At 45.5% G+C, this 16,901-nt stretch overlaps 1 protein-coding gene across 1 annotated transcript in view; it reads right to left on the bottom strand.

The window, feature by feature from the left end:
* Positions 1-16,901, bottom strand: part of fam222aa (family with sequence similarity 222 member Aa) — a 268,663-nt gene that overhangs the window by 2,383 nt on the left and 249,379 nt on the right. The window lies entirely within an intron of this gene.

Below are 16,901 nucleotides of genomic sequence, written 5' to 3' on the forward strand. Positions count from 1 at the left end.
TTAGAATAAAGGAAAAATGTTGAAGCACACACTTCTGGTGCTTGTCTTTTGACACACCCATTGATGTTAATGGGGTGTGAATGATAAAGATGACCCAATTTTAAAAAGTGATATTAAAACTGAAGCATGCTGGCGGTGCAGTGTCCTCCCAACATGGTGAGTTCCTAATTTCAAAAGTTATCAAGGAAAGGCAAAACTCGGCAATCAAGTCATCCTGATATGTTTACACAATTCGATGGCTAGCTTAAGAGTGGCACAAGGAGGAGCTTCGGAGCAGGTCACCTGTCAACCAAGAAATTACAACTAAAAGGTGAAATATCTAATTCCCATGGGAGAAGCCAGGACGGATGGAATTGATGTCATTGTACTATTAACCACAATAGTTTATATTTTAAAGAGAGTTTGATTCAGCTTTTTTTGAAAGCCCAACAAATTTATCATCTGCTAGAAGTTTAAAATGTCAGGAATTATGCAATCTAGCAGTAGTTATTTAAAACACATCAACTAATTTTTGCAAAAATATGTTTATATTCTTCCTTAAATTAAAATTCCAAACAATTTGCAATAAATTGTTTTGCTTTAAAGATTGTAGTTTTGGTAACTGATGTTTACAGTTGAGTACATTCACAGGAACTGGTATTGGCCAAGAGCCATGCAACCCCCCCTCCACCCCCAAAATGAGACATACAATACCTATGATAGCATTTCAAAGCTAACAACCCTTTCCTGAAGAATATTTGTGTTTCTATCATTATTTAAACCGCCTAAAAAAAGCGGTCAAAGAAAAGTAATAAACTTAATATTTTACCCATCCATTTGGAAAAATCTTTGGTTGTGATTTGGTTAGAGTCTGTGGATTCTCGGGTCTCTGTTGTGCAGTGGGGGACTGCTGTTCAGCAAGGGCCCTTGAGTATACCTTTTAATTGAAGTGAAATTGGTGGGATTCATTTAATTTGAATTAATTAGTTAAAGGGTAAGTCATGTCAGGACAGCCCAGCCCCGTGTTATGCTCTTCCTGCTCTATGTGGGAAATCAGGGACCCTTCCGGTGTCCCTGACGACCATGTGTGCGGGAAATGTATCCAGCTGCAGCTACTGACAAACCTCATTGCGGCACTGGAGCTGCGGATGGATTCATTAAGGAGCATTCGCGATGCTGAGAACGTCGTGGATAGCACGTTTAGTGAGATGGTCACACCGCAGGTAAAGGTTGTACAGGCAGGAAGTAATTGGGTGACCACCAGGCAGAGTAAGAGGAGCAGGCAGGCAGTGCAGGGGTCCCCTGTGGCCGTCCCCCTCTCAAATAAATATACCGCTTTGGATATTGTTGAGGGGGATGACTTATCAGGGGAAGGCAGCAGCAGCCAACTTCCTGGCACCAGGGGTAGCTCTGCTGCACAGGCTGGGAGGAAAAAGAGTGGAAGAGCTATAGTGGTAGGGGATTCTATCGTAAGGGGAACAGACAGGCGTTTCTGTGGCCGTAAACGTGACTCCAGGATGGTTTGTTGCCTCCCTGGTGCCAGGGTCATGGATGTCACTGAGCGGCTTCAGGGCATTCTCAAGGGGGAGGGTGAGCAGGCAGAGGTCGTGGTCCACATTGGGACCAACGACATAGGTAGGAAGGGAGATGAGGTCCTGCATCAAGAATTTAGGGAGCTAGGTAGCAGATTAAAGGTTGTAATCTCTGGATTACTCCCAGTGCCATGGGCCAGTGAGTATAGAAATAGGAGGATAGAACAGATGAATGCGTGGCTAAAGAGTTGGTGCAGGAGGGAGGGTTTCAGTTTCCTGGATCACTGGGCCTGCTTCTGGGGAAGGTGGGACTTGTACAAGTCGGACGGGTTGCACCTGAACCAGAGCGGGACAAATATCCTTGCGGGGAGGTTTGCTAGCACTGTTGGGGGGGGTTTAAACTAACTTGGCAGGGGGATGGGATACAGAGTGGAGCTACAATAGGGGGTGATGTGCAGCCAAATATAGAGAAAAAAACAAGTCAGCTTGGAAGACAGGGCAAATATGTGAGGGCAAGGCTGGAGGGCATCTATTTTAATGCAAGGAGTCTTGCCAATAAGGTGGATGAACTGAAGGTGTTGATAAACACATGGGAGTATGATATTGTTGCTGTCACAGAGACATGGTTGAGGGAGGGGCAAGACTGGCAGCTCAATATTCCGGGGTACAGAATCTTCAGGCGAGACAGAGGGGGAGGTATAAGAGGAGGGGGGGTCGCAATATTAATTAAAGAATCAATTACTGCCATAAGGAGGGATGATATATTAGCAGGTTCCTCTAATGAGGCCATATGGGTGGAGCTTAAAAACAAAAAGGGGGCAAGCACTTTGATGGGAGTGTACTATAGGCCCCCAAACAGTCAGGGGGAGATAGAGGAACAGATATGTAGGCAAATCTCAGAAAATTGTGCAAATAATAGGGTAATAATAGTGGGGGATTTCAACTTCCCCAATATTAACTGGGATACTCAGAGTGTAAAAGGCTTAGAGGGTACAAAATTCTTAACGTGCATCCAGGAGAGCTTTTTGAGCCAGCATGTAGAAAGTCCTACAAGAGAGGGGGTGGTACTGGACCTAATTCTAGGGAATGTGGCCGGCCAAGTGGAAGAAGTGCTCGTAGGTGAGCACTTTGGTGACAGTGACCATAATTCGGTGAGATTTAAGGTTGTCATGGAAAAGGATAGGGAGGGGCCGGAAATAAAGGTTCTAAATTGGGGGAAGGCCGATTTTAATAGGATAAGGCAGGATCTGGCCAAAATGGACTGGGATCAGCTGCTTGTCGGAAAATCCGCATCGGAGCAATGGGAGTCTTTCAGAAGGGAGATTGAGACCATACAATGGCAACATGTTCCCGTAAAGGTCAAGGGTGGTTCCAAGAACTCCAGGGAACCTTGGATGTCAGGGGATATACGAGAATGGATTAGGAAAACAAGGAGGGCTTTTGGCAGATACAAAAGGCTAAAGACGGAGGAAGCCCTAGAGGAGTACAAAAAGTGCAGGGGGATACTTAAAAAAGAAATTAGGAGATCAAGGAGGGGCCATGAAATAACACTGGCGAGCAAAATAAAGGAAAATCCTAAGATGTTTTATAAGTATATTAAGGGTAAGAGGATGACTAGGGAAAAAATAGCAATGTTTGTGTGGAGCCGGCAGATGTAGGAGGGGTTCTAAATGAATTTTTTGCATCTGTTTTCACTATGGAGAAGGACGATGTAGACATAGAAATACGGCAGGGGGACTGTGATATACTCGAACATATTAACATCGAGCGGGAGGAGGTATTGGCGGTTTTAGCAGGCCTAAAAATGGATAAATCCCCAGGCCCGGACGAAATGTATCCCAGGCTACTGTGTGAGGCAAAGGAGGAGATTGCGGGGGCTCTAACACATATATTCAGAACCTCTCTGGCCACAGGGGATGTGCCAGAGGACTGGAGAACCGCTAATGTAGTACCATTATTCAAGAAGGGGAGTAGGGAAAAACCAGGGAACTACAGGCCAGTGAGCCTAACATCAGTGGTAGGAAAATTATTGGAAAAAATTCTGAAGGACAAAATTAGTCTCTCTTGGAGAAGCAAGGATTAATCAGGGATAGTCAACATGGCTTTGTCAAGGGAAGATCATGTCTGACTAATTTGATTGAATTTTTTGAGGGGGTGACTAGGCGTGTGGATGAGGGTAACGCAGTGGATGTGGTATACATGGATTTCAGTAAGGCCTTCGATAAAGTCCCCCACAGGAGACTGGTCAAGAAGGTACGAGCCCATGGAATCCAGGGTGCCTTGGCACTTTGGATACAAAACTGGCTTAGTGGCAGAAGGCAGAGGGTGATGGTCGAAGGTTGTTTTTGTGACTGGAAGCCTGTGGCCAGTGGGGTACCACAGGGATCGGTGCTGGGTCCCTTGCTGTTTGTGGTCTACATTAATGACTTGGATATGAATGTAAAAGGTATGATCAGTAAGTTCGCTGATGATACAAAAATTGGTAGGGTGGTAAATAGCGAGGAGGATAGCCTCAGTCTGCAGGACGATATAGATGGGTTGGTCAGATGGGCGGAACAGTGGCAAATGGAATTTAACCCGGAAAAGTGCGAGGTGATGCACTTTGGAGGGACTAACAAGGCAAGGGAATACACAATGAATGGGAGGACCCTAGGCAAGACAGAGGGTCAGAGGGATCTTGGTGTGCAAGTTCACAGATCCCTGAAGGCGGCGGAACAGGTAGATAAGGTGGTAAAGAAGGCATATGGGATACTTGCCTTTATTAGCCGAGGCATAGAATATAAGAGCAAGGAGGTTATGATGGAGCTGTATAAAACACTGGTTAGGCCACAGCTGGAGTACTGTGTGCAGTTCTGGTCGCCACACTACAGGAAGGATGTGATCGCTTTGGAGAGGGTGCAGAGGAGATTCACCAGGATGTTACCAGGGCTGGAGCGCTTCAGCTATGAAGAGAGACTGGGAAGATTGGGTTTGTTTTCCTTGGAGCAGAGGAGGCTGAGGGGGGACATGATTGAGGTGTACAAAATTATGAGGGGCACAGATAGGATGGATACTAAGGAGCTTTTTCCCTTCGTTGAGGGTTCTATAACAAGGGGACATAGATTCAAGGTAAAAGGCGGGAGGTTTAGAGGGGATTTGAGAAAGAACTTTTTCACCCAGAGGGTGGTTGGAGTCTGGAACTCACTGCCTGAAAGGGTTGTGGAGGCAGGAACCCTCAACATTCAAGAAGCATTTGGATGAGCACTTGAAATGCCATAGCATACAAGGCTACGGACCAAATGCTGGAATATGGGATTAGAGTAGACAGGGCTTGATGGCCGGCGCGGACACGATGGGCCGAAGGGCCTCTATCCGTGCTGTATAACTCTATGACTCTATTAGGAAAGTGGCTTTGAGGAGCTTCCATGCAGAAGAGAATTGAAACATGATCACTGAAACTTCCTTCATGTTAATTACTCTGTTAAATCAGCTTGCTCACACCATCAGGTTCCAAAGCTCGTCCAAATCAGTTAATTGATGAACCCACTTGTGCTCACTATTGAAAAATAGTCCCCTTAGAAAAATCATTATTTTAATCTTTATTATAATTTTCTCTTCCCTCTTCAATTTTCTTCCTTATTCTTCTGAATGTGCTGACTCTTGTTGGTGGTAGCAACCTTCGAAAAGCTTGTTCAAGTTACCATTCTGCGTATGTGAGCCTAGTTGGGGGGGGGGTCAATGTCAGCAGGTATTTGACTAGAGAGGGCATCATACTTAATCCTGTCCTTGTCGGACATCTATACATAGACTTCTCAGCAGGATTCACTGGATAGAAAACAGGAGCAGGAACCCTGGCTGATATTTCTTTCTTATCTAAAGGGTGGTGAGGTCAATTGTGGCCCCCAAATGCTGTTTTTGCTGAGATGAGTTGACTCAACACAGAACAGGAAACAAGCATGGGACTTTCTGGTTTGTATGACTTAGTGCTGCACTGTGCAGTACCTTCATCCACTAGTAGTCATGATGTGGAGATGCCGGTGATGGACTGGGGTTGACAATTGTAAACAATTTTACAACACCAAGTTATAGTCCAGCAATTTTATTTTAAATTCACATGCTTTCGGAGACAGGAAGGAGGAAGTCTCCGAAAGCATGTGAATTTAAAATAAAATTGCTGGACTATAACTTGGTGTTGTAAAATTGTTTACAATTCATCCACTAGGACATTGTGGTAGCTTTTATCCACAAGGTCACGTGGTAGAAAAAAGTTAGATGGCAATTTAGGTTTTTCTTGGCTACATGGTTGTATGAGTCAATCTGTAACCTCATGGCCCAGCATATTCTTCACTCTACCATTACCAACAAGCCAGGGGATCAACCCTGGTTCAATGAGGAGTGTAGAAGAGCATGCCAGGAGCAGCACCAGGCATACCTCAAAATGAGGTGCCAACCTGGTGAAGCTACAAAACAGGACTCCATGCATGCTAAATAGCAGAAGCAACATGCTACAGACAGAGCTAAGCGGTTCCACAACCAACTGATCAGAGCTCTGCAGTCCTGCCACATCCAGTCGTGAATGGTGGTGGACAATGAAACAACTAATGGCAGGAGGAGACTCTGTAAACATCCCCATCCTCAATGATGGCAGAGTCCAGCACGTGAGTGCAAAAGACAAGGCTGAAGCATTTGGAACCATCTTCAACCAGAAGTGCCGAGCGGATGATCCTACTCGACCTCCTCCAGATATCCCCACCATCACAGAAGCCAGTCTTCAGCCAATTCGATTCACTCCACGTGATATCAAGAAACGGCTGAGTGCACTGGATACAGCAAAGGCTATGGGCCCCGACAACATCCCAGATGTCGTGCTGAAGACTTGTGCTCCAGAACTAGCCGTGCCTCTAGCCAAACTGTTCCAGGACAGCTACAACACTGGCATCTACCCGACAATGTGGAAAATTGCCCAGGTATGTCCTGTCCACAAAAAGCAGGACAAATCCAATCCGGCCAATTACTGCCCCATCCTCTACTCTCAATCATCAGCAAAGTGATGGAAGGTGTCGCCGACAGTGCTATCAAGCGGCACTTACTCACCAATGACCTGCTCACCGATGCTCAGTTTTGGTTCCGCCAGGACCACTCTGCTCCAGACCTCATTACAGCCATGGTCCAAACATGGACAAAAGAGCTGAATTCCAGAGGTGAGGTGAGAGTAACTGCCCTTGACATCAAGGCAGCATTTGACCGAGTGTGGCACCAAGGAGCCATAGTAAAATTGAAGTCAATGGGAAGCAGGGGGAAAACTCTCCAGTGGCTGGAGTCATACCTAGCACAAAGGAAGATGGTAGTGGTTGTTGGAGACCAATCATCTCAGCCCCAGGACATTGCTGCAGGTGTTCCTCAGGGCAGTGTCCTAGGCCCAACCATCCTCAGCTGCTTCATCAATGACCTCCCCTCCAACATAAGGTCAGAAATGGGGATGTTCGCTGATGATTCGCAAGCCCTCAGATAATGAAGCAGTCCGTGCCTGCATGCAGCAACACCTGAACAACATGCAGGCTTGGGCTGATATGTGGCAAGTAACATTTGCGCCAGACACGTGCCAGGCAATGACCATCTCCAACAAGAGAGAAGTTAACCACCCGCCCTTGACATTCAACGGCATTACCATCGCCGAATCCTCCACCATCAACATCCTGGGTGTCACCATTGACCAGAAACTTAACTGGACCAGCCACATAAATACTGTGGCTACAAGAACAGGTCAGAGGCTGGGTATTCTGCGGCGAGTGACTCACCTCCTGACTCCCCAAAGACTTTCCACCATCTACAAGGCACAAGTCAGGAGTGTGATGGAATACTCTCCACTTGCCTGGATGAGTGCAGCTCCAACACTCAAGAAGCTCGACACCATCCAGGACAAAGCAGCCCGCTTGACTGGTACCCCATCCACCACCCTAAACATTCACTCCCTCCACCATCGAAGCACAGTGGCTTGCAGTGTGTACCATCCACAGGATGCACTGCAGCAACTCGCCAAGACTTCTTCGACAGCACCTCCCAAACCTGCGTCCTCTACCACCTAGAAGGACAAGGGCAGCAGGCAAATGGGAATAACACCACCTGCACGTTCCCCTCCAAGTCACACACAATCCCAACTTGGAAATATATTTTTGTTCCTTCATCGTCGCTGGGTCAAAATCCTGGAACTCCCTACCTAACAGCACTGTGGGAGAACCTTCACCACACGGACCGCAGCGGTTCAAGGCGGCGGCTCACCATCACCTTCTCAAGGGCAATTTGGGATGGGCAATAAATGCTGGCCTTGCCAGCGCTGCCCACATCCCATGAACGAATAAATCTATGACGGAAGAAAGATGATGCATGTGGGAAACACAGAGAAAGGCACAACTTCAACAGGTTTAAATTTTCTCGTCATCCCTCATTACAGTATTCTCTGAAATTCATTCCAGGTTAATTGGCAACAGGAATTTTTGGGCCTTATAGATTGTTGTTTTTATAAAAAGATAGAACAACATCAGAGTTGGTGTATTAAACTAGTCACTACTGCTGCTTTTGTTTTTAAAATTTCTTTAGTTATAGTTGTGAAAAATGGATATACATCTGATAACTCTCACAAAGACTGCCTACTTCCATTCCCATAACATTGCCCGCCTCCACCCCGACTTCAGCTCATCTGCTGCTAAAATCCTCATCCATGCTTTTGTTATCTCCAGACTTGACTATTTCAATACTCTCCTACCCCCCAATCTCTAAACATCAACTCATCCAAAACGCTGCTGCCCGTAACCTGTCCGGTCACCCATCATCTCTATCCTCGCTGACCTACATTGGCTCCCGGTTCTCCCAATACCTTAGAACTAAAATTCTCATCAGCGTGTTTAAATCCCCTTTATGGCCTCATCCCTCCTTATCTCCGTAACTTCCGCCCTAAACTCTGGAATTCCCTATCTAAACTCCTCTGCTTCTTGCCCCCCCCCCCACCCTCCTTAAAACCCACCTCCTCTTTAACCCAAGCTTTTGGTCACCACTCCTAATATCTCCTGTGGAATTCCACTCAGAAATGGGTTGAAATAGATCCAAGTTTCATTTCTGATTAGCAGCTATTAGAGACAGGAACTTGGATTCAGTGCACAAAAATGTCATGCAGCTAGTGCAGAGTGGCCCTATTTATACTGCAGCTTGCATTTAAAGTGAAATTTATTCCTGTATGACCTGTAGAACACACTGTGGCTAAACATGAATGCACAGGTGGAAGAGAATGAGAAAATGGCTGCAAATCTAGGGCCAATATATATATTATACAGTAGATCCCACCCTACCAAAATAAACTACACGAGGAACCATTAAGGAAACCAAATATGCAGTAGTGCTAATGTTGTTTGTTTTCAAAAATTTGGAAGCAATTCATTCCATGTAGACTGGCAATCAGAGGTCCAGTTAACAGTACAAAATGCTCTTGGAAGTGAAATCACTATTCTTATCACAGACAAAAGTATACAACATTAAAATGATCACAGCACTTGCATTTAAGAGCTTTGAAATGATGAAATAGGAGCAGGAGTAGGCTATACAGCCCCTTGAGCCTGCTCTGCTATTTAATAAGATCATGGCTGATCTTTGATCTCAACTCCATTTTCCCAACCGATCCCCATATCCTTTGATTCCGAGAGTCCAAAAATCGATCGATCTCAGCCTTGAATATACTCAACGACTAAGCATCCACAGCCCTCTGGGGTAGAGAATTCCAAAGATTCACCACCCTCAGTGAAGAAATTCCTCCTCATCTCAAACTCAGGATAAGGGGTGGACGATTTCGGACTATGACCCCTAGTTCTAGACAGTTCAGCCAGGGGAAACAGCTTCTCCGCATCTACCCTGTCAAGCCCTCTAAGAAATTTATACGTTTCAATGAGATCACCTCTCATTCTTCTAAACTCTAGAATATAGGCCCATTCTTCTCAATGGCTTCTCACAGGACAACCCTCTCATCCCAGGGATCAATCTTGTGAACCTTCATTGCACAGCCTCTAAGGCGAGTATATTGGCCCTCAGGTAAGAAGACCAAAACTGTACACAGTACACCAGGTGTGGTCTCACCAAAGCCCTGTACAATTGTAGTAAGATTTCCTTACCCTTGTACTCCAAACCCCTTGCAATAAAGGCAACATACCATTTGCCTTCCTAATTGCTTGTTGTACCTGCATGTTAACTTTGTATTTCGTAGACAAGAACACCCAAATCTCTCTGAACACCAACATTTAATAGTTTCTCACCATTTAAAAAATATTCTGTTTTTCTATTCTTCCTACCAAAGTGAATAACCTCACATTTCTCCACATTATACTCCATCTGCTACCTTCTTGCCCACTCACTTAACCTGTCTATATCCCTTTACAGACTCTGTGTTCTCCTCACAGCTTACTTTTCCACCTAGCTATGTATCGTCAGCAAACTTGGATACATCACACTTGGTCCTTTCATCTAAGTCATTAATATAGATTGTAAATAGCTGAGGCCCAAGCACTGATCCTTGCGGCACCCCACTAGTTACAGCCTGCCAACCTGAAAATGACCCGTTTACTCCTACTCTTTGTTTTCTGTCCGTTAACCAATCCTCTATCCATGCTAATATATTACCCCCAACCCCATGAGCCCTTTTCTTGTGTAACAACCTTTTGTGTGGCACCTTATCGAATGCCTTTTGAAAATCCAAATATACTACATCCACTAGTTCCCCTTTATCTATCCTACTAGTTACATCCTCAAAAAACGAATAGATTTGTCAAACACGATTTCCCTTTCATAAAACTATGTTGATTCTGCCTAATCACATTATGATTTTCTAAGTGCCCTGTTACCATTTCCTTAATAATGGATTCCAGCATTTTCCTGATGACTGATGTCAGGCAAACTGACCTGTAGTTCCCCGTTTTCTCTCCCCCTCCTTTCTTGAATAGCAGTGTTATATTTGCTACCTTCCAATCCATTGGAACCGTTCTAGAATCTAGAGAATTTTGGAAGGTCACAACCAACGCATCCACTATCTCTGGAGCCACCTCTTTTAGAACCCTAGGCTTTTAGTCCCCTTAATTTTGCCAGTACTTTTTCTTTACTGATATTAATTACTTTAAGTTCCTCGCTCTCATTAGACAATTGATGGCTTCCACAAGTTTGAGATTTTGTAATTTTCTAACAAATTACATAGCAATTTCACTTTAAATTGCTGCTAACTGCAGCTTTGGGATGTTACAATGTAATATTTAAGGATTTTTAGTTTATTTGATGTTAGCAATGTGGCCAGAATAGCTGTTTATGTAGACAGTCAAATTGTAATTAAAAACAGTATAATTATGGTTAAAGATCACTTCTGGATTATAATTTCTTCAGAATAGCTGCACCAGAAACTTGCATTTCTTCTCCCTATGCCCCCAACTTTTGCATTCATCAAGTTTCTTTTTGGTCAGCCAGGTGTCTTACAAGTGCAGAAGTCCATCACCATGTTCAAGAGTCTCCAAACCAAACTAAGAGGTCCACACAGATGAGCTTTGTGTTTCCCAAATATGGAGTGCATATCATCTCCCTGTAGGGATATAAGTCATTTATACAAGTAAAGAGCTTATGGTATAGACTGTCTCAAGAGAAGTCTTAAGGACCCCCCCCCCCCACCACAACTTTCCACAGGGGTACTACTGAGTTTAACCGGCTAAAACCACACACACTGCAGCATGGAGCACCAATAAATTTCTTGCTGCTTGTTCAGCCATGATTACCTTACCCCTTAGGGCACTGACTTGCAGGGTCATATCATGCCAAATAGGAAAAATCCTAGCTCTAATGACATATCTAACCTTCCAGGTCCCATTAATGAGCCAGGCTTGGCTAGTCAATCTTCAACAGCACCCCGGGCTAATGCAGATCTGCCTGACTCAGCTATTGGATTACCAAGTGTGCCACAGAGGAATTATTTGATTTTGCTCTTCCATCACCAGACATTTCATTTTGGAGCTATCTCAACCCCAGACAGGCCACACCTACCTCATTTGCAGTAGTTGGTCATTAGACAAATAACAAGTGTGAGTAGACAGCAGGTACCAAGAGCTCATCAGTGGCATGGCAAGCAGCATAACTTACCATAAAATGTGTGAGTGCATTGCCACCATCCTTCTGACTACAGTGGGGACTACACTTGATGGTGTTTGTCCCATCAGTTGCAGCAGCAGGACTTCAGCAGTAGATGCTTGTCAATCTGCACTCCAATCAGTATGTACTAACCCCTTGGATATAGGGGCGCTCATTCTTAAACCTAGACTCCAGGTAACGCCTTCCACCAGCTGTCATCCCGAGACTAAGGATTTCCTCATTACCTAAATGACATGTCTACTTTCAGAACAGTGGAATGTATTTCGCAGGATGTTTTGCAATGTGCAAACCACATTGGTGTTCTAGATCAGTGTTGTCCAATACGTTAGCCACTAGCCAAATTCAGATGTAGGGAATTGCATTTCTGATTAGTAAATTAAAAAGAGTAATTGACATAGTTGTTGGGCATGTGTTCGCAACTCTCCTTTGCACAGTTCATGTATGTGTATTTTAGCTTTTTTGTTCATTTGTTGGTAAAATGGTAAGATGAAAACCAGAGTGTGAGTGTTTTTTGATCATTGTATGTGCTTTATTTACTTGGTTACTGCTTATTGGTTATCTGCTAAAATAATGTGCAACATGGGTGAAAACACCGCACTTCTGCACCATGGAAACACCAGCGATGTTGTCTGAAGAGGGGAGCAAGCATCGTGGTCAGCTGGACCAATCGGAATAATTGCTCCAGGCCAGCAGAAGAAGCAAGCCCAGCCAATGATGTGCAGCTCCAACAGGGCATGTCATGGCAAAGGGCAAGCAGCATGGAGAGAAGGGGTGGGTCTAGAGTGTCTCAAGAAAAACAAAATGGGAAACAGCAACACTTTCTTGTTGTGGAAAGTGACGAGAAGCCATTTTGCCTTTTGTGCACGAAGTCATTTGTTGAGAATAAGGTAGATAATTTGGAGAAATGTTTTGAATATGTGCATTCTGAATTTAATAGAAAATTTCCAATCGGTTCTCAGAAGAGTGCACAAAGTTTCTAGACTGAAATCAACTCTTAATCAATAGAAATCGGTTCTGAAACAATTTCTCGTCTTCGAACTTATAACTTTGGCCAATTGCAAAGCTACTGGCACGAAAAAATAAAGTTTTCTGATGGAGGTGGTGGAAGAGATTGTGGTGACAGTTATTGACACTTTTCTGGAGAATTATGAACTGAAAATCAGAAACAATATTCTGCAGAGAATTTGAGAAGTACAGTTGAGTCATCAGACAGTTTGTAATTGTTTACTGGATCTGTCTGCCAGCTTCGAATCTTAGCTAAAACATATTGTTCCATTTTCCCTTGCACTGGATGAATCCTGCGACATTTGCAGTACCTCCCAGTTGGTGTTCTGCATACCATTAGTTAAGTAAAATTTTGAACTGAGGGAAGAGCTGTTGGCACTTATGGGACTGAAAAACCACACACGTGGTTCTGACATTTTGGTTGCTGCAAAACTTGTCATGGAAAGGGTTGAGCTGAATCTGGACAATCTGGCCTCAGTCACCACAGATGGTATAGCTACCGTGATTGGTCGAAACGCTGACTTCGTTGCACTGCTGAAAAAATATCTAAGTTAGATCAGGAGTACACAGTCACTGGTCTCCTTTCACTGTGTAATTCACTAAGAATTCGCTCAGATGGCAACTGATGATTCATTGAAAGATGCGATGGAAACTGGAAATTTTCTTCGACCCAATGCGCTAAATCAGCGGCAGTTTAACGAGCTGCTGAAAGAGACTAATGCCCCTTATTCTGAAATCGTGCATTTCACAAATGTGGGCTGTCTGACTCCGGGCTAATGTTGAAAAGGTTTGTCAATCTGCTGCAACCAGAGACTTTCTTGATGAGAAAGGTAAACTGGACAATTTCTCACAAATCAAAAATGAAGCTTGGAAGTATAACTTGTTCTTTCTCACCAACATCAATAATCACCTGAATGAACTGAACGTGAAACTGCAGGGAAAATGAGAGACAGTTTGTGACCTTGTGCGCTATTTGACGAAATTTTAGGCAAAGCTGAAACTGTTGATTCAGCAAATGGAAGACCAAGACTTTACTCACTTCCTAAATTTGCAGTGCTATGCAGTTGACTATAATTTTGCTTTGCTTCAAAATTTGACGGAAAAATCTAGGAAGAGATTTGCTGATTTTGATGGTTTCAGTCTGGCCTTTCCGTTCACGAAACATTGGGAACTCATGGAAACTAGTGGAACTGCTCTCTATGGACAGAGATGGATTGAAATTGGATTTGCTGATGCTGCAAAGTGGATAAATGATCGAGACAGACTCTGCTAAAAATATAGCAAAATGCGCCCCGAGGGCAAATATCCAATTTTGAGAATTGTTGTTGCCACACTATGGGCCCGATATTAGCATGGCGGCGGGTTCGCAGCGGGGGGTCGATGGGGCGTGTGGGTAACGCGCCCGGTGAAATCAGTTTGCTCCGCACACAATCGCAGGCTAATTGAAGCCACTTACCTGTGCTTCCGGGTTTCCCGCTAAGCTGCGCGGCAGGCGGACTGCGCATGCGCAGTAAGGTCTGTCAGCTGGAGGAGCCCTATTTAAAGGGGCAGTCCTCCACTGACTGATGCTGCAGGAAATAGGAAAAATTACAGCATGGAGCAGCCCAGGGGGAAGGCTGCTCCCAGGTTTAATGATGCTTCACTCCAGGTATTATTGGATGGGGTGAGGAGGAGGGGGAGGACAGAGATCGCCCCCACCCCCCGGCGGGCGGGAGGAAGTGGCCTGCCTCTGCCACCAAGAAGGCCTGGCTCGAGGTGGCAGAGGAGGTCACCTGCACCACCAACATATCACCCACCTGCATATAGTGCAGGAGACGCTTCAATGACCTAAGTAGGTCAGCCGAAGCGAGTACACTTACTCATTCCCCTACACTCCATCTGCCACATCAGCGCCCACACCACACATCTCCTTCTGTACTGCCAACACTACTCTGTCACATCACTCCTCACACCCACTCAAACCTCATCCTCATCTTACCTGCACTTACTCACCTCGCCAGTTGCCGCCAATACCACTCAACCCAATCCTCATACAATCTCATGGCTCTCTCTTATACTCACCCTCTCATGCATCTCTTTCACAGTCAGCCTCACTCAACCTGCCACTACCTGTGCTGCAGCCACAGGGCATGCATCACATATGTGCAGTAGGAAGCGTAAGGCAAACGTGTCGTGAGCATGAAGGGGATGCACAAGGGTGTTTGAGGGTTTGTCATGGTTTTTACTTATATTTGATTTCTGATCAACTCACATTACATATTATATTGTCACCACTACTGCCACGTCTTTGTGAATCTTGTCTGGTTTGTGCAATAATGCCCTTTCCTGAGGATCACAATGAAGACCCACAACTGATGCCACCCATTGTGTCACTGCAGAGTGGGTGTAGGTGTAGGTGTATTTGCAGGGCTCTTGTGTAGACAACTGAGAGACGTCGGCAATGTCCCCGGTGGCACCATGGAAGGATGCGGAGGAGTTCCTCAGGGCAGTGTCCTAGGCCCAACCATCTTCAGCTGCTTCATCAATGACCTTCCCTCCATCATATGGCGAGAGACTGGAAAGTACTGCAGTACAAAGGGATCTGGGGGTCCTAGTGCAAGAAAATCAAAAAGTTGGTATGCAGGTGCAGCAGGTGATCAAGAAAGCCAACGGAATGTTGGCTTTTATTGCTAGGGGGATAGAATATAAAAACAAGGAGGTATTGCTGCAGTTATATAAGGTATTGGTGAGACCGCACCTGGAATACTGCATACAGTTTTGGTGTCCATACTTAAGAAAAGACATACTTGCTCTCGAGGCAGTACAAAGAAGGTTCACTCGGTTAATCCCGGGGATGAGGGGGCGGACATATGAGGAGAGGTTGAGTAGATTGGGACTCTACTCATTGGAGTTCAGAAGAATGAGAGGCGATCTTATTGAAACATATAAGATTGTGAAGGGGCTTGATCGGGTGGATGCAGTAAGGATGTTCCCAAAGATGGGTGAAACTAGAACTAGGGGGCATAATCTTAGAATAAGGGGCTGCTCTTTCAAAACTGAGATGAGGAGAAACTTCTTCACTCAGAGGGTGGTAGGTCTGTGGAATTTGCTGCCCCAGGAAGCTGTGGAAGCTACATCATTAGATAAATTTAAAACAGAAATAGACAGTTTCCTAGAAGTAAAGGGAATTAGGGGTTATGGGGAGCGGGCAGGAAATTGGACATGAAGCTGAGTTCGGATCGGTCAATGCCCTGTGGGTGGCGGAGAGGGCCCAGGGGCTGTGTGGCCGGGTCCTGCTCCGACTTCTTGTGTTCTTTAGATTTGTGGTTGGGATCAGATCAGCCATGATCTTATTGAATGGCGGAGCAGGCTCGAGGGGCCGATTGGCCTACTCCTGCTCCAATTTCTTATGTTCTTATAAGGTCAGAAATGGGGATGTTCGCTGATGACTGCAGTGTTCAGTTCCATTCGCAACCCCTCAAATAATGAAGCAGTCCGAGCCCGCATGCAGCAAGACCTGGACAACATCCAGGCTTGGGCTCATAAGTGGCAAGTAACATTCGCGCCAGACAAGTGCCAGGCAATGACCATCTCCAACAAGAGAGAGTCTAACCACCTCCCCTTGACATTCAACGGCATTACCATCGCCGAATCCCCCACAATCAACATCCTGGGGGTCACCATTGACCAGAAACTTAACTGGACCAGCCATATAAATACTGTGGCTACGAGAGCAGGTCAGAGGCTGGGTATTCTGCGGCGAGTGACTCACCTCCTGACTCCCCAAAGCCTTTCCACCATCTACAAGGCACAAGTCAGGAGTGTGATGGAATACTCTCCACTTGCCTGGATGAGTGCAGCTCCAACAACACTCAAGAAGCTCGACACCATCCAAGATAAAGCAGCCCGCTTGATTGGCACCCCATCCACCACCCTAAACATTCACTCCCTTCACCACCGGCACACTGTGGCTGCAGTGTGCACCATCCACAGGATGCACTGCAGCAACTCGCCAAGGCTTCTTCGACAGCACCTCCCAAACCCGCGACCTCTACCACCTAGAAGGACAAGGGCAGCAGGTACATGGGAACAACACCACCTGCACGTTCCCCTCCAAGTCACACACCATCCCGACTTGGAAATATATCGCCGTTCCTTCATTGTCGCTGGGTCAAAATCCTGGAACTCCCTTCCTAACAGCACTGTGGGAGAACCGTCACCACACGGACTGCAGCGGTTCAAGAAGGCGGCTCACCACCACCT

This window comes from Heptranchias perlo, chromosome 25, assembly GCF_035084215.1.
Source record: "Heptranchias perlo isolate sHepPer1 chromosome 25, sHepPer1.hap1, whole genome shotgun sequence".
In the NCBI taxonomy this organism is placed as follows: domain Eukaryota; kingdom Metazoa; phylum Chordata; class Chondrichthyes; order Hexanchiformes; family Hexanchidae; genus Heptranchias; species Heptranchias perlo.